Genomic DNA, 21,063 nt, shown 5'->3' with positions numbered 1-21,063 from the left:
AAGAGACTGCACACAGGGACTGCACAGGAGGAAGAGACTGCACACAGTGACTGCACAGGAGGAAGAGACTGCACACAGGGACTGCACAGGAGGAAGAGACTGCACACAGGGACTGCACAGGAGGAAGAGACTGCATACAGTGTCTGCACAGGAGGAAGAGACAGCATACAGTGTCTGCACAGGAGGAAGAGACTGCACACATTGTCTGCACAGGAGGAAGAGGCTGCACACAGTGTCTGCACAGGAGGAAGAGACTGCACAGGAGGAAGAGACTGCACACAGTGTCTGCACAGGAGGAAGAGACTGCACAGGAGGAAGAGACTGCACACAGTGTCTGCACAGGAGGAAGGGACTGCACACAGTGTCTGCACAGGAGGAAGAGACTGCACACAGGGACTGCACAGGAGGAAGAGACTGCATACAGTGTCTGCACAGGAGGAAGAGACAGCATACAGTGTCTGCACAGGAGGAAGAGACTGCACACATTGTCTGCACAGGAGGAAGAGGCTGCACACAGTGTCTGCACAGGAGGAAGAGACTGCACAGGAGGAAGAGACTGCACACAGTGTCTGCACAGGAGGAAGAGACTGCACAGGAGGAAGAGACTGCACACAGTGTCTGCACAGGAGGAAGAGACTGTACACAGTGTCTGCACAGGAGGAAGAGACTGCACACAGTGACTGCACAGGAGGAAGAGACGGCACACAGTGTCTGCACAGGAGGAAGAGACTGCACAGGAGGAAGATACTGCACACAGTGTCTGCACAGGAGGAAGAGACTGCACACAGTGTCTGCACAGGAGGAAGAGACTGCACACAGTGACTGCACAGGAGGAAGAGACTGCACACAGTGACTGCACAGGAGGAAGAGACTGCACACAGAGATTGCACAGGAGGAAGAGACTGCACACAGTGACTGCACAGGAGGAAGAGACTGCACACAGTGACTGCACAGGAGGAAGAGACGGCACACAGTGTCTGCACAGGAGGAAGAGACTGCACAGGAGGAAGAGACTGCACACAGTGACTGCACAGGAGGAAGAGACTGCACACAGTGACTGTGACTGCAAAGGAGGAAGAGACTGCACACAGTGTCTGCACAGGAGGAAGAGACTGCACACAGTGACTGTCAATTGGGGAGATATAATCTGCAACAAAATTTTCACTGGAAATCATTCAGATTACCCTAAAACAAGATCTGTTCCTGTCCCCACCACCTACCATGTGCCATTTACAACACGGGGTAACAGCATAGGAGCTTTACCCATCCTCAGGCACCAGGGTCTGGGTGTGACTGCTGCCCCCGCACCCCTGGATGTAACAGATCAACACTTCCTGCAGTTTCTTTATATATCCTCTAGATGGCGCCATTGTTCTTATCCCAGAATCTAGTGAGATTATTTCCTTTTTCCTTTGCACAGTAGACTGGTAAAAAGCGGTGGCCTCCAAACTGTGGACCTCCAGCTGTTGCAAAACAACAACTCCCAGCCAGCCGTTGGCTGTCCGGGCATGCTGGGAGTTGTAGTTTTGCAACAGCTGTCAGTAGAATTGTCCCTATGAGTCACTGGCCATAAACACAGATCCACGCACTTTGTATAGGACACGTTATCGTCACCTTTGTTCTTGGTGTTTTGGCGCGATGCCCGGGCCCTGGCGCCAATGGGGCAGATTTTGCATTGGGGCCCTGAATACAATTACATAGATAGAAAATACAATTGTGTACTTCTTGCTCTATCGGCCTCCAGGGGGCGCTGTACCATAACAGTCTATGGATAATTATCTATATGTGGCCCCATATAAGACCATTATTTTATATTCTTTAATGTAACTAGATCAGGGGCGTAGCTATAGAGGTAGCAGTGGCACTGGGGCCCTGGTGCCTAAAGGGGGCACCAAAGCACATTTGCCCCATAAAAGAGCAGTACGATACTTGGCATATGGGGCCCTGTTGCAGATTTCGCATCGGGGGCCCTGAAGCTACAAGCTACACCTCTGAACTAGGTATTAGGGTCCATATTGCTACCGCCATACGCAGACCTATGTTCATTCTCATAGAGATACAAACTATCGCGGTCGTAATAAGGAGCGCAAAAATGTACCGTATTACGATGACGTAAAACCGCTCTATGCGTAAGGAAATAATAATCGCCCATAATGAGGCCCAGTGCCAACTCTTGTATTTCTCGCTGCCTGGGAGATTTTGCGGACATAAACGTGATGGCTGGCGAGACGCTGTGGGAGTGGCACCTGTCGCAGCGTGCCCTGAGGGTGTTGGGCAGGCAGCGGGCTGCGCCGCATACGTAGTCATGTGGTCAGTCTGGCTGCGCCGCATTTGCCGTCAAAGCATCTTGAATAACTTGGTGCTCGGCCTGATTTATTTATTCATTCCAGAGGTTTAAGGGGGAGAGGAGGTTCATTTTATTGTATTTTGCTCTTCTGTGTATCAGGCGCCGCTTATTACAGACTCAGGGAAAGGTGGCGAGCATGGGCGGAAGATTCTCCGCAACTTAAAGGGGCATTCCAGTTGAAAAAAAAAACACAATTTTTTTTTTTCATATCAACTGGCTCCAGAAAGTTAAACAGATTTGTAAATTGCTTCTATTAAAAAAAATCTTAATCCTTCCAGTACTTATCAGCTGTTGAAGTTGAGTTGTTCTTTTCTGTCTGACCACAGTGCTCTCTGCTGACACCTCTGCCCGTGTCAGGAACTGTCCAGAGCAGGAGAGTTTTTTTTTTATATTTTTTGTGGGGATTTGCTCCTACTCTGGACAGTCCCTGAGACAGACAGAGGTGTCAGCAGAGAGCACTGTGGTCAGACAGAAAAGAACAACTCAACTTCAACAGCTGATAAGTACTGGAAGGATTAAGGCTTTTTAATAGAAGTCATTTACAAATCTGTTTAACTTTCTGGAGCCAGTTGATATGAAAAAAATAATGTTTTTAACTGGAATACCCCTTTAGAGGAACATTCGCTTTTTGAGGAACAAGTGTCTAAGGGTGCATTCACACTACAGAATATGCCGCGGCCACTGACAATATCGCAATCCGGAAATTCTGTAGTGTGCAGCCCTTTGACTTTGTTCACACAGTGGAATTTCCAAGCAGAATCTGTGGAATAATTCCGTTGCATCAGAGTCCTATTGTGTTCTGCCGCGGAAATTCTGATTCTGGCTCCTCCGCAGAAAGGATTGACATGTCCTATGGAGAAGGCGCATTTCTGAGCGGTCCTAGTGTTGGTATGTTCTGCCAGCGCCCGCTGTCTGCAGAATTCTGCCATGTAAACATAGCCTTATAGTGATAATCTAGCTGTAAAGTTTTATTTTTTATTTTTTTTCTTAGGGAAATTGATCATCTGGCGTGCATCTGCAAAATTGCATAAAGAGTGTTTTTATTTTGCGCATTGACTTGCGCCACAATTAGCATCTAATTTTGCTCAATTTTTATGCTGTCTGCAGCAGCTTCGTCATTTTTTTCCCTGTGCTTAGTTTGTAGATGCAGTGGTCGGCATGCTTAATTTTTCACACATTTTTGCGCAAAACTTACTTCCTCTGGTGAACGGCTGGCATATTAATGTGTGTGAGCCTTTCACCTTTTTATTTTATTTTATTTTTATTTTTTTTGCACTATCCAGGGGCTTTCCTGTGGAAAACCACTCATTTTGTGCACCAGGTTTCCTATTGTGCAAACAAAAAAACAAAACAAATCTGCGCTAATGAAAAATTGCACATAAATAAATAAAATTAAATTAAATGAATACATTTATTAAAATTAAATTGATTAAAATAAATAAAATAAATAAATAAAAATAAATGAATGAATAAATAAAAAAATAATTTAAAATAAATTAATTTAAATAAAAATGAGCAATTTTGCCGCTCTCTGCTGATGCAGGAAATGATAAATTCCTTTTTTTTTTAACTTCTCTTCTGAGTTAAGTTATTTCTCCTAGAGCCGTGCATTGTGGGTGTTTAGAGGACAGTTGTACAGGCAGAGCGCAGCTGTCAGGTTACATGCCTGGTGGGGGGGGGGGGGATGGAGGAGCGAGGGTAACGGCGGCACAAAATGTGTTGCACTTTAAGATGATGACTTTAGTGCCTGTCAACAAGGTGACATCTTGGAATCGCAACAATAAAAAAAAAAGCTAGTGGGTAGGCAACTGTAAAATAATCTGTTTCTTCCAGGTCCTACAAACTTTTTGGGGTGTGGGTGCAAAGTGCGCAGTTCCTGTTGCCCTCACATTGCAGTGTTGCAGTTATTGATTGACTCCAGTTACAATGACTGATTATAGCATTAGGTTAAGTAATCCACGTAGGTTTACGCGCTGTCATCCATCAGTCTGTCCATGGTCGCACTATTTGAATATCAGTCTAAAAAGTAGAGCCTGGTGCCAAATTTTTGGTTCCCTTATGCCTGATTCATTTTAGGTAGGACAGACCAAACCCCCCAAGCTATTGATTTAGAGAGAATCTGTATTCTGCAGGGGGACACTTGCCCAACACTTCTCTCCTCTGACATCCAAAGTCAACAGAGATAAGAGGCCATCATAGATATAGATCAGTGTTCCCCAATCTATGTACCTCCAGCTGTTGCATAATGGCACAATGGTTGGCAAACACTGGATTATATTATGATGAATGCAATAATGCAATTGAAATGTCGAGAGGGGCGACAGGTTCTCTTTGTGCATATAACCCCCTTCATCACACCCAAAAATGAATACAGACCCCCAAACCGGACCCTCTTAACTAACACTGCGGCATTAGACCAGTTTCAGAAAAGCGTAATATGGCTGCATTTTCGTATTTGTATTATAGTTGCAAGTCTTAACCCGACCCTGATATAGGGTCAATGACGATTTCAGTTTGGGTCACTCCTGTGGCGGCCCTAGTGTTGGTGTCACCAGTTGCAGTAGAAAATGGTGTCACTCAAAGCCCCCACCTCCTCACAAGTAAGAATTTGAAAATTGTGAATATAAATGGCGCCACCTCAGCAATTACAAGATTTTCCAATGCATGCCACCGCCGGTAGATGTCAGATGGGGTGACACCATCACAGGATGGTTACTTCACCTTAGTGGTGACATCCTGTTTGGGGGTGTCACCAGGTGCGGTCTGCACTGGCTGGGACATAAGGCCGTAATACAGAAGCGGCGCCATATTACACTCGTCTAATGCCGGCCATAGGTTATAGAGATTCCTTCAGGCCTTCAGGTTATGTAAGTTGAATACACGAAGAAAAAACAAAAACACTTTCCATGTTTACATACTAATAGTCTAATCTGGCTAGAAATTCGGCGCTATCTATACCTATCACTCGCCGTCACACCTGAGATTATCCAAACAGCTTCAAAACAATGTCATTAATCCTGGCCAGATGCCATGAGCCATAACTAATGTCTATATCACCGGGCTGGCAGCGCGCCAAAACCACGTAATGATTTATACAAGTGATTTTATTTACTTTTTAGGATTGGATCAGTAGATCTAAATTTATGAACATCCAGAAAGTTATATATAAAGTTTATTGAAAAGAATGACATACTCACGTAATGATTTATACAAGTGATTTATTTGGCGTTTTAGGATTTGATCGGTAGATGTAAAATTAGGAATGTCCAGAAAGTTATAAATAAAGTTTATTGAAAAGAATCACACATGTAATGATTTCTAACGATTTCTAAAGTGATTTTCATTGTCTTTTTAGGAATTGATGGGTAGATAAAAATTTAGTTATAAATAAAGTTCATTGAAAATAATCACACACAGTACTAGGCCTCATGTAGGCCAGACACAAGGAGAGGATGGGGTTGCCCACGGCAACCAATCAGATTGCTGCTTTCATTTGCTGCTGAAACAGAAAGCTGGAATCTGATTGGTTGCTAGGGGGCAAATGCTGTCTTTGATGTATTTTCAATAAACTTTATTGATACATATGTTGTTATTAAAGCGTATTAATTACGTTTTCTTTAATAAACTGTATTGTAGAAGTCTGTATTATTCACACATAGAAACAAAGCCCCTGTGATCTTTTCAATAAACTTTATTTATACATGGAACCAACATGGCGAGTATAAGACATTCTATGAGGCAGTTCTTCGTATAGACCCTAAATGTCCAACCTGCTGCCCTCCAGCTGTTGCAAAACTACAACTCCCAGCATGCCCGGACAGCCGTTGGCTGTCCGAGCATGCTGGGAATTGTAGTTTAGCAACATCTGGAGGGCTGCAGATTAGACACCTAGGATATAGACCCTCTACCCATAATAATAAACTGAGAATCTATTACAAAAGTGAAAACAATATGGCGGCAGAGTTGTAAACAAACAGAAAGCCGCATTAACTGTTCAGAATGTGAGAACTCCAGGATATTATGCGTTTGAGGGTTTGCCCATATCAGCCGTGCCCTGTTCAGCATTCCAGAATCCATTATCGGGTCATTAGGCGTCTCTTATCTCCGGAGACACTCCCAGGATTTAAAGGTTTGTTCCAGTATATCCCAATACTCATTAACATTACACGATGGGGAATGTAGTTCTGTCGGGTGCTCACATGATAGTCTACAGCTGGCCGTAGACTTCAGCTCATTCGTCCCTGAATACACGTGCACACTCGGCTCGTCCGAGCATGCATGTATTGCGAATGGGGGAGAGGGGAGACTCCACCGTACCCTAATGTCTATATGGTCGGAGATGTCATTATAGCCACAAGCATACAATTCTATGGCCAGCTATGGGCTCTGATGACGCTATACCGTATCAATCCTGTGACAGAACAAGAAAGAGCCCAACAGACCTCACTGACTACATGCTGCACTACTACTTACTGTCAAAAATTGACAAAAACAACCCTGACAGACCCTCGAAGGTTTCAGATGAGCATAATATGGCCGCATTTAGGAATCTGTATTACTGCCGCAAGTCCCGGCCCAACAGTGTGTCTAAGGACCGCAAACTGAAAACATCATAGGGGTTTTATGGTCTTAAAGGGGTACTTCGCTGAAAACATGTTATCCTCTATCCAAAGGATAGGGTATAAGATGTTAGATCACGGGGATCTCCGGGCCGGCAGCTTCCGCATTCGTGATGTCACACCACGCCCCCTCCATTCATGTCTATGGGAGGGGGCGTGATGGTTAGTACATAGCTGTCGCGCTTCCTCCTATAGGCGGGAATGGAGGTGGCGTGGCGGCTGGCATCGCCAGTCATCGGGCACGGAGCGGAGTTCGCTCCGTGCACTCGGTGACAGGACATGGTTTTGTGCCATGGCGGCTAATAACATAGTGTGAATGCATCCTAACTTGGGCCCCAACGCAAAATCTGCAACAGTGCCCCCCAAATATACAGAATTGATCTTTCCCTCATATGGAGTAAAATAAACATATGGCCTCGAGACTCATGGGCGAGGGTGCGACAACAACCTCTGGCCCACCTATAGATACGGCACAGTTCAGAAGCATAATGTGATGAGGGGTGTAGTCTTGAGTGGCACTTTTAGGCTAGGTTCACACTACGGAATTTCCGCCTGCAATTCTGCTTTGAAATTACAGGCAGAAATTCCATTTACTAAAATGTATAGTATAGTGAATGGGTTTCCGTTCACAGATTCACACTTCGGAATTTGTGAACGGGAAATCCCCTTGAAAATTCTTCAGGCAGAAATACTCGCGGAACACATTGCAGTCTATTGGAGACTGCAGTGTCCGCGCGGTCCTATTGCTGACTGATTCAGTCGGCGCTGGTCGCACTTAGAATCTCCAGGCGGAAGTTTTCTGCTTGGAGATTCCGCAGTGTGAACCTAGCCTTAGGGTCTATTCACACAACAGAATTTCCGCTTGCGGAATTCCGCCTCAAATTAAAGCCCATATTCTTCTATGGGATTCCGCACTCCCATTCACACTACTGAATTTCCGCTTGCGGAATTCCGCAAGCGGAAATTCAGAAGTGTGAATGGGAGTGCGGAATCCCATAGAAGAATATGGGCTTTAATTCGCAAGCAGAAATTCTGCCATGTAAATAGACCCTAAGACTAGGTTCACACTGCGAAATCTCTGGCCAGAAAATTTCCAATAGACTGCAGTGTGTTCCGCGAGTATTTCCGCCTGAAAAATGAGCAACACCATTCTTCAGGCGGAAATTTCCAAGCGGATTTTCCGTTCACAAATTCCGAAGTGTGAATTTGTGAACGGAAACCCATTCACTACACTATACATTTTAGCAAGCGGAATTTCTGCCTGCAGAAATTCCGTAGTGTGAACCTAGCCTAACCTAACGTTCACATGTGCATATTTTTTCTGCAGATCTGCTGCAGATTTCATTCTGCAGATTTTGCTTCCCATTGACTTCAATGGGTAGCAAAATCTGCTACAGCAGATCTGCAGCAGAAAATATGCACGTGTGAACGTACCCTTAGGGTTCACGTGGGCGGATTACCTGCGGAATTTTCGCAGCGTATTTGCTGCGGAAAATCCGCAGTAGATTTTGCTACCATTGACTTCAATGGGTCTGAAGGAAAATCTGCAAATCTGCCCCTATTGCAAATTTTCTGCTGACCGATTAAAGTCAATGGTAGCAAAATCTGCTGCAGAAATTCTGCAGGTAATCCGCCCGTGTGAACATACCCTTAGACTGTATCACATGTTAGATACCCAACTACAGGAGGGCAGTCTATAGAACGGGAGTAGGAAAGATCAACTTTTAAGCCAGGATCACACTAGAGAATTCCACAATGGAATTTCCTTCTCCGAAAGAATTAACGCACGTTCTTTAAGCGAAATACCACGCCGAAAACAATCAGCTGAAGATTATGTAATGTGAACCCAGCCTTAGGACCCTTACACACTACAGAATTCCCCTGAGAATTCCGCATGCAGCAGCCTCCCATTAAACTTCCTAGAGACAGATCCGTCGGGATCCCACTTGTCAACTCTGCGCCAATTCTTATTCCCGCAATAAATTACCACACAAAATAAGAGCAAGTGGAATTCCACTCTGAGAATTTCCATAATGTGCATGGGCCCTTAGGACTTCATCTTGCGCTCCGACATGAAAGATACACAAATGCGCGTTCCTCATTGTGTCTCCGTCCCCCGCCCGGATCAGACGCGTTCTGGCTTGTGTACGTGAAACCTGAATGTAAACACAATACAAATAAGCAATTGACCTGACAATTATACAGGTAATCACATGGAAATAAACTCCCGTAATACTCCTGACAACCGACACCCCAGGCGGTTCAGGTTTCTGACGTTCCACCGGCGCTGAAGGGGTTTTTGGGGGTGCTATGTGGGATTTTATAGTCCCATAGATCAGTGTTTCCCAACCAGGGTGCCTCCAGCTGTTGCAAAACTACAATTCTCATCATGCCCGGACAGCCAAAGGCTGGAGGCACCCTGGTTGGGAAACACTGCCATAGGTTATGCAAAAACAATGACGCAAATCACATGATGCATTTGATTTCACCCTAAACTAAGATGAGTCCCTGATTTTGAATCTAGGACTCTGTGTCGGTTCTCACTGTCCTTTTAGCATTCTATTCATGATCATAGTGCTACATTTAAAAGAAGTGCAAGGAGTAAACAAAGAAAACAGTATCTAATGATAACGATACATTGTTTCTTTATTTTAGAACAATGGTCTCCAAACTGTAGACCTCCAGCTGTTGCCAAACTAGAAATCCCAGCATGCGCCCATTTCACGATGAGTGCATACATTAAATCAGAGATTTCTAAGCAGTGCGTCTCCAGCTGTTGCAAAATTACAACTCCCAGCATGCGCTCATTTAAGGAAAAAAAAGTTTTTCCCCAGCCAGAGTGCCTTCAGTGGTCTCCCAACTGTAGACCTCCAGCTGTTGCAAAACTACAACTCCCAGCATGTGCTCATTTAATAATGAGTGCATGCATTAAATCAGTGTTTCCCAACCAGCGTGCCTCCAGCTGTTGCAAGACTACAACTACTAACATGCCCAATGAGTCTGGCTTTCCGGGCATGCTGGATGTTTGTTTTGCAACAGCTGGAGGCACCCTAGTTGGGAAACCCTTTTTAATCTCATCAGTTACCTTGTGTGAGGTATTACAACTTGGTTCCATTCACTTCAATGGATCTGAGCTGCAATACCACATATAACCTGGGGACAAGTGTGGTTCTGTGTTCCCAACCAGTGTGCCTCCAGCTGTTGAAAAACTACAACTCCCAGCATGCATTTATTAAACAATGAGTTCATGCATTAAATCAGTGATTCCCAATCAACGTGCCTCCAGCTGTTGCAAAACTACAACTCCCAGCATGCGCTCATTTAACAATTAGTGCATGCATTAAATCAGTGTTTCCCAACCCGAGTGCCTCCATCTGTTGCAAAACTACAACTCCCAGCATACACTCATGTAACGATGAGTGCATACATTGAATCAATGTTTCCCAACCAGTGTGCCTCTAGCTGTTGAAAAACTACAACTTTCAGGATGCCCGGATAACCTACGTTGTCCAGGAATCCTGGGGATTGTAGTTTTGCAACAGCTGGAGGCACACTGGTTTGGAAACACTGAGATACGGGATAACAAGCTGAGATGGGAACACTCCTTTAATTGGGAAAATCTGTGACAAATCATGCTGAGAGTTGTAGTTCTGCAAAGCATGGATACACTGAAGTTTCCTCCACAATTCCTGACAACGTGTTTCCTTTTTGTTTTGATTTCATCAGGGGATACTTAAGAGGATATTTGGTTGCAGTAGGAAGTTACTCAGAATTACTCAGTATTCAGCGGGGGAAATATAATGACATCAGAATCTGCGGTTAATAAAGCATAAAAACAGAAACAGGCTAAAAAAAAGTGGAATAAAAAACGTAATAAGTGGAATCAGAGCGGCCACCTCTGGGGAGCGCCGTGTCCTGACTGGGGGTGGTGACCTATGAGGGGTGGCTTCCTGCAGGGCGAGGATCAGGCGGAGCGGCGACTTGTCGTCACTTGGTCACTAGTGAATAGTTCTGGGTAAACACGATTTTCAGGCTCTGAGGACGCAGTCGCTTTCACTTACAAAGACTGCCTCAGGGCGTCCATGTTTATGTGTCCATTCTACAGCTATTTCTCTGGACAACTCCCCTATATACATGCATGCTCGGCTTACATGAGTGTGCATGTGTTTCCAATGGGGAAAGGGTAGCAAGCCACTGCCAGGCACCTCTGAAGGTAGTTTATTGCAATCACATATGAGCAGAAAAACAGAGCTGAGTTTTTCGAAAAAACAGCGCCACACCTGTCGTCAGGTTGTATGTGGTATTGCAGCTCAGTTCAATTGAAGTGAATGGAGCCGAGTTGTAATACCAAACACAACCTGAGGTTAGGTGTGGTGCTAGCTGTTTTTCTATTCCTGGACATTCCCCTCATGCACATTATAGAAAAGCTTTTCGGAACCTGGGAATTTTTGCAGGAGCGGCCGACTAATGTGTATGAGGCCTCTACTTGTTGTTGGGGAAGAAAAGCATTGGGCATTTTGAATTTAATCTCCAGATCCTTTTGTTTTCCTAAGAGATAATCAGAGGAGTCTGGTAACGGCTTTCTCTCATCTGCCCATTGAAGACATATGCACACTCAGCCCAGCCAATCATGCATGTGTATGGGGGAATCAGGACAAGCAGCTGTTGGCTGTAAGGTTCAGGTGTATGATCACCTTTAATTGAAAGGAATTTCCCTCAAGAACCCTGTTGTCCCCCTGTAGTCACATCCTATGATCCCTGTAGTCGCATCCTATGATCCCTGTTGTCCCCCTGTAGTCACAAACTATGACCCCTGTTGCCCCCTGTAATCACATCCTATGATCCCTGTTGCCCCCTGTAGTCACATCCTATGACCCCTGTTAATCCCTGTAGTCACATCCTATGACCCCTGTTAATCCCTGTAGTCACATCCTATGACCCCTGTTGTCCCCCTGTAGTCACATCCTATGACCCCTGTTGTCCCCCTGTAGTCACGTCCTATGACCCCTGTTGTCCCCCTGTAGTCACGTCCTATGACCCCTGTTGTCCCCCTGTAGTCACATCCTATGACCCTGTAGTCACATCCTATGATCCCTGTTGTCCCCCTGTAGTCACATCCTATGACCCTGTAGTCACATCCTATGACCCCTGTTGTCCCCCTGTATGATTCCTGTTGTCCCCCTGTAGTCACAAACTATGACCCCTGTTGCCCCCTGTAATCACATCCTATGATCCCTGTTGCCCCCTGTAGTCACATCCTATGACCCCTGTTAATCCCTGTAGTCACATCCTATGACCCCTGTTAATCCCTGTAGTCACATCCTATGACCCCTGTTGTCCCCCTGTAGTCACATCCTATGACCCCTGTTGTCCCCCTCTAGTCACATCCTATGACCCCTGTTGTCCCCCTGTAGTCACATCCTATGACCCCTGTTGTCCCCCTGTAGTCACATCCTATGACCCTGTAGTCACATCCTATGATCCCTGTTGTCCCCCTGTAGTCACATCCTATGACCCCTGTTGTCCCCCTGTAGTCACATCCTATGACCCTATAGTCACATCCTATGACCCCTGTTGTCCCCCTGTAGTCACAAACTATGACCCCTGTTGCCCCCTGTAATCACATCCTATGATCCCTGTTGCCCCCTGTAGTCACATCCTATGACCCCTGTTAATCCCTGTAGTCACATCCTATGACCCCTGTTAATCCCTGTAGTCACATCCTATGACCCCTGTTGTCCCCCTGTAGTCACATCCTATGACCCCTGTTGTCCCCCTGTAGTCACATCCTATGACCCCTGTTGTCCCCCTGTAGTCACATCCTATGACCCCTGTTGTCCCCCTGTAGTCACATCCTATGACCCCTGTTGTCCCCCTGTAGTCACATCCTATGACCTTGTAGTCACATCCTATGACCCCTGTTGTCCCTATGTATGATTCATGTTGTCCCCCTGTAGTCACATCCTATGATCCCTGTTGTCCCCCTGTAGTCACATCCTATGATCCCTGTTGCCCCCTGTAGTCACATCCTATGACCCCTGTTGCCCCCTGTAGTCACATCCTATGACCCCTGTTGCCCCCCCTGTAGTCACATCCTATGACCCCTGTTGCCCCCCTGTATAACATCTTCTGACCCCTGTATGACACCTGTTGTCCCCCTGTATGACACCGGTTGTCCCCCTGTATGACACCTGTTGTCCCCCTGTTGTCCCCCTGTATGGCCCCTGTTGTCCCCCTGTATGGCCCCTGTTGTCCCCCTGTATGGCCCCTGTTGTCCCCCTTTATGACCCCTGTTGTCCCCCTTTATGACCCCTGTTGTCCCCCTGTATGGCCCCTGTTGTCCCCCTGTATGGCCCCTGTTGTCCCCCTGTATGGCCCCTGTTGTCCCCCTGTATGGCCCCTGTTGTCCCCCTGTATGGCCCCTGTTGTCCCCCTGTATGGCCCCTGTTGTCCCCCTTTATGACCCCTGTTGTCCCCCTTTATGACCCCTGTTGTCCCCCTTTATGACCCCTTTTGTCCCACTGTATGGCCCCTGTTGTCCCCCTGTATGGCCCCTGTTGTCCCCCTGTATGACACCTGTTTTCCCCCTGTATGCTTCCTGTTGTCCCCCTGTATGACACCTGTTGTCCCCCTGTATGCTTCCTGTTCTCCCCCTGTATGACCCCTGTTGTCCCCCTGTATGACCCCTGTTGTCCCCCTGTAGTCACATCCTATGACCCCTGTTGTCCCCCTGTAGTCACATTCTATGACCCCTGTTGTCCCCCTGTAGTCACATCCTATGACCCCTGTTGCCCCCTTTATGACACCTGTTGTCCCCCTGTATGCTTCCTGTTGTCCCCCTGTATGACACCTGTTGTCCCCCTGTATGCTTCCTGTTATCCCCCTGTATGACCCCTGTTGTCCCCCTGTATGACCCCTGTTGTCCCCCTGTATGCTTCCTGTTGTCCCCCTGTATAACCCCTGTTGCCCCCCTGTATGATTCCTGTTGTCCCCCTGTATGACCCCTGTTGCCCCCTGTATGACCCCTGTTGTCCCCCTGTAGTCACATCCTATGACCCCTGTTGTCCCCCTGTAGTCACATCCTATGACCCCTGTTGCCCGCTGTAGTCACATCCTATGACCCCTGTTGCCCCCTGTAGTCACATCCTATGACCCCTGTTGTCCCCCTGTATGATTCTTGTTGTCCCCCTGTATGACCCCTCTTGTCCCCCTGTATGACTCCTCTTGTCCCCCTGTATGACTCCTCTTGGACCCCTGGTGTCCCCCTGTATGACCCCTGTTGTCCCTCTGTATGACCCCTCTTGTCCCCCTGTAGTCACATCCTATGACCCCTGTTGTCCCTCTGTATGACCCCTGTAGTCACATCCTATGACCCCTGTTGTCCCCCTGTATGACCCCTCTTGTCCCCCTGTATGACCCCTCTTGTCCCCCTGTATGACCCCTCTTGTCCCCCTGTATGACCCCTGTTGTCCCTTTGTATGACCCCTGGTGTCCCCCTGTATGACCCCTGTTTTCCCTTTGTATGACCCCTGGTGTCCCCCTGTTGTCCCTCTGTATGACCCCTCTTGTCCCCCTGTAGTCACATCCTATGACCCTTGTTGTCCCCCTGTATGACCCCTGTTGTCCCCCTGTATGACCCCTCCTCTTGTCCCTCTGTATGACCCCTGTTGTCCCCCTGTATGACCCCTCCTCTTGTCCCCCTGTATGACCCCTCTTGTCCCCCTGTATGACCACTCTTGTCCCCCTGTATGACCCCTCTTGTCCCCCTGTATGACCCCTCTTGTCTCCCTTTATGACCCCTGTTGTCCCCCTTTATGACCCCTTTTGTCCCACTGTATGGCCCCTGTTGTCCCCCTGTATGGCCCCTGTTGTCCCCCTGTATGGCCCCTGTTGTCCCCCTGTATGGCCCCTGTTGTCCCCCTGTATGGCCCCTGTTGTCCCCCTGTATGGCCCCTGTTGTCCCCCTGTATGGCCCCTGTTGTCCCCCTTTATGACCCCTGTTGTCCCCCTTTATGACCCCTGTTGTCCCCCTTTATGACCCCTTTTGTCCCACTGTATGGCCCCTGTTGTCCCCCTGTATGACACCGGTTGTCCCCCTGTATGACACCTGTTGTCCCCCTGTTGTCCCCCTGTATGGCCCCTGTTGTCCCCCTGTATGGCCCCTGTTGTCCCCCTGTATGGCCCCTGTTGTCCCCCTTTATGACCCCTGTTGTCCCCCTTTATGACCCCTGTTGTCCCCCTTTATGACCCCTTTTGTCCCACTGTATGGCCCCTGTTGTCCCCCTGTATGGCCCCTGTTGTCCCCCTGTATGGCCCCTGTTGTCCCCCTGTATGGCCCCTGTTGTCCCCCTGTATGGCCCCTGTTGTCCCCCTGTATGGCCCCTGTTGTCCCCCTTTATGACCCCTGTTGTCCCCCTTTATGACCCCTGTTGTCCCCCTTTATGACCCCTTTTGTCCCACTGTATGGCCCCTGTTGTCCCCCTGTATGGCCCCTGTTGTCCCCCTGTATGACACCTGTTGTCCCCCTGTATGCTTCCTGTTGTCCCCCTGTATGACACCTGTTGTCCCCCTGTATGCTTCCTGTTCTCCCCCTGTATGACCCCTGTTGTCCCCCTGTATGACCCCTGTTGTCCCCCTGTAGTCACATCCTATGACCCCTGTTGTCCCCCTGTAGTCACATTCTATGACCCCTGTTGTCCCCCTGTAGTCACATCCTATGACCCCTGTTGCCCCCTTTATGACACCTGTTGTCCCCCTGTATGCTTCCTGTTGTCCCCCTGTATGACACCTGTTGTCCCCCTGTATGCTTCCTGTTATCCCCCTGTATGACCCCTGTTGTCCCCCTGTATGACCCCTGTTGTCCCCCTGTATGCTTCCTGTTGTCCCCCTGTATAACCCCTGTTGCCCCCCTGTATGATTCCTGTTGTCCCCCTGTATGACCCCTGTTGCCCCCTGTATGACCCCTGTTGTCCCCCTGTAGTCACATCCTATGACCCCTGTTGTCCCCCTGTAGTCACATCCTATGACCCCTGTTGCCCGCTGTAGTCACATCCTATGACCCCTGTTGCCCCCTGTAGTCACATCCTATGACCCCTGTTGTCCCCCTGTATGATTCTTGTTGTCCCCCTGTATGACCCCTCTTGTCCCCCTGTATGACTCCTCTTGTCCCCCTGTATGACTCCTCTTGGACCCCTGGTGTCCCCCTGTATGACCCCTGTTGTCCCTCTGTATGACCCCTCTTGTCCCCCTGTAGTCACATCCTATGACCCCTGTTGTCCCTCTGTATGACCCCTGTAGTCACATCCTATGACCCCTGTTGTCCCCCTGTATGACCCCTCTTGTCCCCCTGTATGACCCCTCTTGTCCCCCTGTATGACCCCTCTTGTCCCCCTGTATGACCCCTGTTGTCCCTTTGTATGACCCCTGGTGTCCCCCTGTATGACCCCTGTTTTCCCTTTGTATGACCCCTGGTGTCCCCCTGTTGTCCCTCTGTATGACCCCTCTTGTCCCCCTGTAGTCACATCCTATGACCCTTGTTGTCCCCCTGTATGACCCCTGTTGTCCCCCTGTATGACCCCTCCTCTTGTCCCTCTGTATGACCCCTGTTGTCCCCCTGTATGACCCCTCCTCTTGTCCCCCTGTATGACCCCTCTTGTCCCCCTGTATGACCACTCTTGTCCCCCTGTATGACCCCTCTTGTCCCCCTGTATGACCCCTCTTGTCTCCCTGTATGACCCCTCTTGTCTCCCTGTATGACCCATGTTGTCCCCCTGTATGACCCCTCTTGTCTCCCTGTATGACCCCTGTTGTCCCCCTGTAGTTATCCCTGTCACAGTCTCCTGAGAGTCATTACAGCAGATGATTGACAGTAACTCGCCGGGTTGGGGGCGGGCTCCGCAGCTGTCAGTCACCAGCACCGGCCCCGCCCACAAACACTCCCCTGTGCTGGTCCCGGGAGCCGCAGCAATGTGAGCGGAGCTGTCACACTGTACCGACTGCCCTGCGAGGACTGAGCGCGGATCTGCTGCACCCCGTGCCCGCTCTGATGGGGGCGCTCTGCTCATGGTAAGGACCTGTACTGACCTCCCCTATAGTGTAATGTCACTGACCCGCAAAGTGTCCCGACCAGGGGCCTCCAGCTGTTCCCAAACTACAACTTCCAGCATGGTCGGACAGCCAACGGCAACAGCTGGAGGCACTCTGGTTGGGAAACGCTTCCCTATGTTATAGCAGCCAGTATAATATACATTGTATGAAGTGATTGCCACCTGACCCTATGTTATATATAGTTATCATTATATATTATACCCATGTTATATATAGATGTTATACCCATGTTATATATAGTTATCATACACATTATACCCATGTTATATATAGTTATTATTACACATTATACCCATGTTATATATAATTATTATTACACATTATCCCCTTGTTATATATAGTTATTATTACACATTATACTCATGTTATATATAGTTATTATTACACATTATCCCCATGTTATATATAGTTATTATTACACATTATTCCCATGTTATATATAGTTATTATTACACATTATCCCCATGTTATATATAGATATTATTACACATTATACTCATGTTATATATAGTTATTATTACACATTATACCCATGTTATATATAATTATTATTACACATTATACCCATGTTATATATAGTTATTATTACACATTATCCCCATGTTATATATAGTTATTATTATCTATTATCCCCATGTTATATATAGTTATTATTACACATTATCCCCATGTTATATATAGTTATTATTACACATTATACCCATGTTATATATAGTTATTATTACACATTATACCCATGTTATATATAGTTATTATTACACATTATCCCCATGTTATATATAGTTATTATTACACATTATCCCCATGTTATATATAGTTATTATTACACATTATCCCCATGTTATATATAGTTATTATTACACATTATCCCCATGTTATATATAGTTATTATTACACATTATACCCATGTTATATATAGTTATTATTACACATTATACCCATGTTATATATAGTTATCATACACATTATACCCATGTTATATATAGTTATTATTACACATTATACCCATGTTATATATAGTTATCATACACATTATACCCATGTTATATATAGTTATCATACACATTATACCCATGTTATATATAGTTATCATACACATTATACCCATGTTATATATAGTTATTATTACACATTATACCCATGTTATATATAGTTATCATACACATTATACCCATGTTATATATAGTTATCATTATACCCTTGTTATATATAATTATTATTACACATTATACCCATGTTATATATAGTTATCATATACATTATCCCCATGTTATATATAATTATTATTACACATTATACCCATGTTATATATAGTTATCATACACCTTATACCCATGTTATATATAGTTATTATTACACATTATTCCCATGTTATATAGTTATTATTACACACTATACCCATGTTATATATATTTATCATTACACAATATACCCATGTTATATATAGTTATTATTACACATTATACCCAAGTTATATATAGTTATCATACACCTTATACCCATGTTATATATAGTTATTATTACACATTATCCCCATGTTATATATAGTTATTAGTACACATTATACCCATGTTATATATAGTTATCATACACCTTATACCCATGTTATATATAGTTATTATTAAACAATATGCCCATGTTATATCAGCTACATTCTATGTTATATACAGTCATCATTATATATTATACCCATGTTGTATGTGTGATTGTTAGTCTCTCTATGCTCCCTCTGTGTCAGTATTCCCTGAACTTTGCCCCTCCAGCTGTTGGAGAGGATGGGGGTTGTAGTTTCTCAGCCTGTGTGTTTTGCTCAGGCTGCCACCCCCCCCCCCCCTGATTATAGCATATGTATATATGGGACTATACAGTAATATACAGGAGGAGACCTGGGGTTATATCCAGAGTAAGTGATCTGGGCCCTCGCTCCTGGGACTGTGATGGTAGAAAGACAATCCCAGAGCTGTCAGCGACCGCCGCTCTGCAGGATCTGGTTCCCGGAGTCATTCACATCCTGATAAATCATTCATTGTATTTATGGATGTAACACTCTACAGGTTGGACAGTTCTCTCTAATCTTATTGAGTGACTGCTGTGATGTCATTGAGTGCTGTGATGTCATTGAGTGCTGTGATGTCATTGAGTGACTGCTGTGATGTCATTGAGTGACTGCTGTGATGTCATTGAGTGACTGCTGTGATGTCATTGAGTAACTGCTGTGATGTCAATGAGTAACTGCTGTGATGTCATTGAGTGACTGCTGTCATGTCATTGTGCAACTGCTATGATGCCATTGAGTGCTGTGATGTCACTGAGTGACTGCTGTGATGTCATTGAGTTGCTGCTGTGATGTCACTGAGTGACTGCTGTGATGTCATTGAGTTGCTGCTGTGATGTCACTGAGTGACTGCTGTGATGTCATTGTGTAACTGCTGTGATGCCATTGAGTAGCTTCTGTGAAGCCATTGAGTGGCTGCTGTGATGCCATTGTGTAACTGCTGTGATGCCATTGAGTGACTGCTGTGATGTCATTAGGTGTGACCGCTGTGATGTCATTGTGTGACTGCTGTGATGTCATTGTGTGACTGCTGTGGTCTCAGAGTGACATCTCATTGACTCCTGTGGTCTCATAGAGTGACATCTCATTGACTCCTGTGGTCTCATAGAGTGACATCTCATTGACTGCTGTGGTCTCATATAGTGACATCTCATTGACTGCTGTGGTCTCATAGAGTGACATCTCATTGACTGCTGTGGTCTCATAGAGTGACATCTCATTGACTGCTGTGGTCTCATATAGTGACATCTCATTGACTGCTGTGGTCTCATAGAGTGACATCTCATTGACTGCTGTGGTCTCATAGAGTGACATCTCATTGACTGCTGTGGTCTCATAGAGTAACAGGTTAATAATAACCCAATTAATTACTTCCAGAGGGATTCCTGCAAAGTGATAAACAGACAGGGCTGAGTACGATACTGAGGAAGCTGAACAGTGGTCTGTAGAACTACAAATCCCAGCATGCAAAGGCTACTAGCACATGTATTCTGCAGGGGGACACTTGCCTGACCCCTCTTTCCTCTGACATCCAGAGTCAACAGAAAGTCAAGAGGCCATTGAACACATTGATCAGTGTTTCCCAACCAGGGTGCCTCCAGCTATTGCAAAACTACAACTCCCAGCATGCCTGGACAAGTTGTAGCTGGGAGTTATAGTTTTGCAACAGCTGGAGGTACCCTGGTTGGAAAAAATGTTCAGTGGAGTTATTTGAAGAATTCCCCCCCCCCCCCCCCCCCATATAAATGCACTTTTCACAGTTCTCCTTCGCTGGTTATGTACTGATGCACGGACCATGCCAGATTGATTAGTTATGCCTGTTCTTTATGGGGTCGTATATAAACAGCGTTAGCTCTGTAGGTTCAATAGTCATGTCTCCTGTCCCTGAATAGGATATACAGTATATGGCTTCACCATGCAGAATTGATTGGCTGTGTCTTTATTTATAGGACCCGCCCCTGAGGATCAATTGATTCAAGCTAAATATTAATTGGGCAATCCACATAAGAATTGATTGATTATGCCTGAGCGCTCTGTGCAGAATTGATAGGCCATGTCTGTTATCTATATACAACGTGCGGGTGCAGAATGCAGGATTGGTCGGCTACATCTGTTCTGTATTTACGGGGCCCTCCCACTAGAAGCCATTGGTATGAGCAAGATAAATACAGGGCAATAACTATTTGATCCATTGGACATGTCTGCTCCCTGTAAATGCAAGATAGATTTGTCATGTCTGCTTTCTGTGGACAAGCTACATGTGTGCACTCAATACCAGATAGATTGGTCATGTCTGTTTCCTATGGATTGGATACATATAGGCACTCCATACCTGATAGATTGGTCATGTCTGTTTCCTATGGATTGGATACATATAGGCACTCCATACCTGATAGATTGGTCATGTCTGTTTCCTATGGATTGGATACATATAG

General features: G+C 46.1%; 1 protein-coding gene across 6 annotated transcripts in view; it reads left to right on the top strand.

Moving 5' to 3' along the window:
- Positions 1 to 21,063, top strand: part of MICAL2 (microtubule associated monooxygenase, calponin and LIM domain containing 2) — a 238,036-nt gene that overhangs the window by 1,176 nt on the left and 215,797 nt on the right. For 5 of the 6 annotated variants that reach the window (XM_056527946.1, XM_056527945.1, XM_056527944.1 and 2 more), the window contains exon 1: positions 16,912 to 17,031. The exons of the other annotated variant lie outside the window; for it this stretch is intronic. The gene's annotated coding sequence lies outside the window, so the exon portion shown is untranslated. Of the gene's footprint in view, positions 1 to 16,911; positions 17,032 to 21,063 lie in introns of those variants that run through there. 6 annotated transcript variants of the gene reach the window in all.

Source organism: Hyla sarda, chromosome 6 (genome assembly GCF_029499605.1).
Source record: "Hyla sarda isolate aHylSar1 chromosome 6, aHylSar1.hap1, whole genome shotgun sequence".
Taxonomy (NCBI): Eukaryota; Metazoa; Chordata; class Amphibia; order Anura; family Hylidae; genus Hyla; species Hyla sarda.
This window is presented reverse-complemented; position numbering and strand designations above follow the sequence as displayed.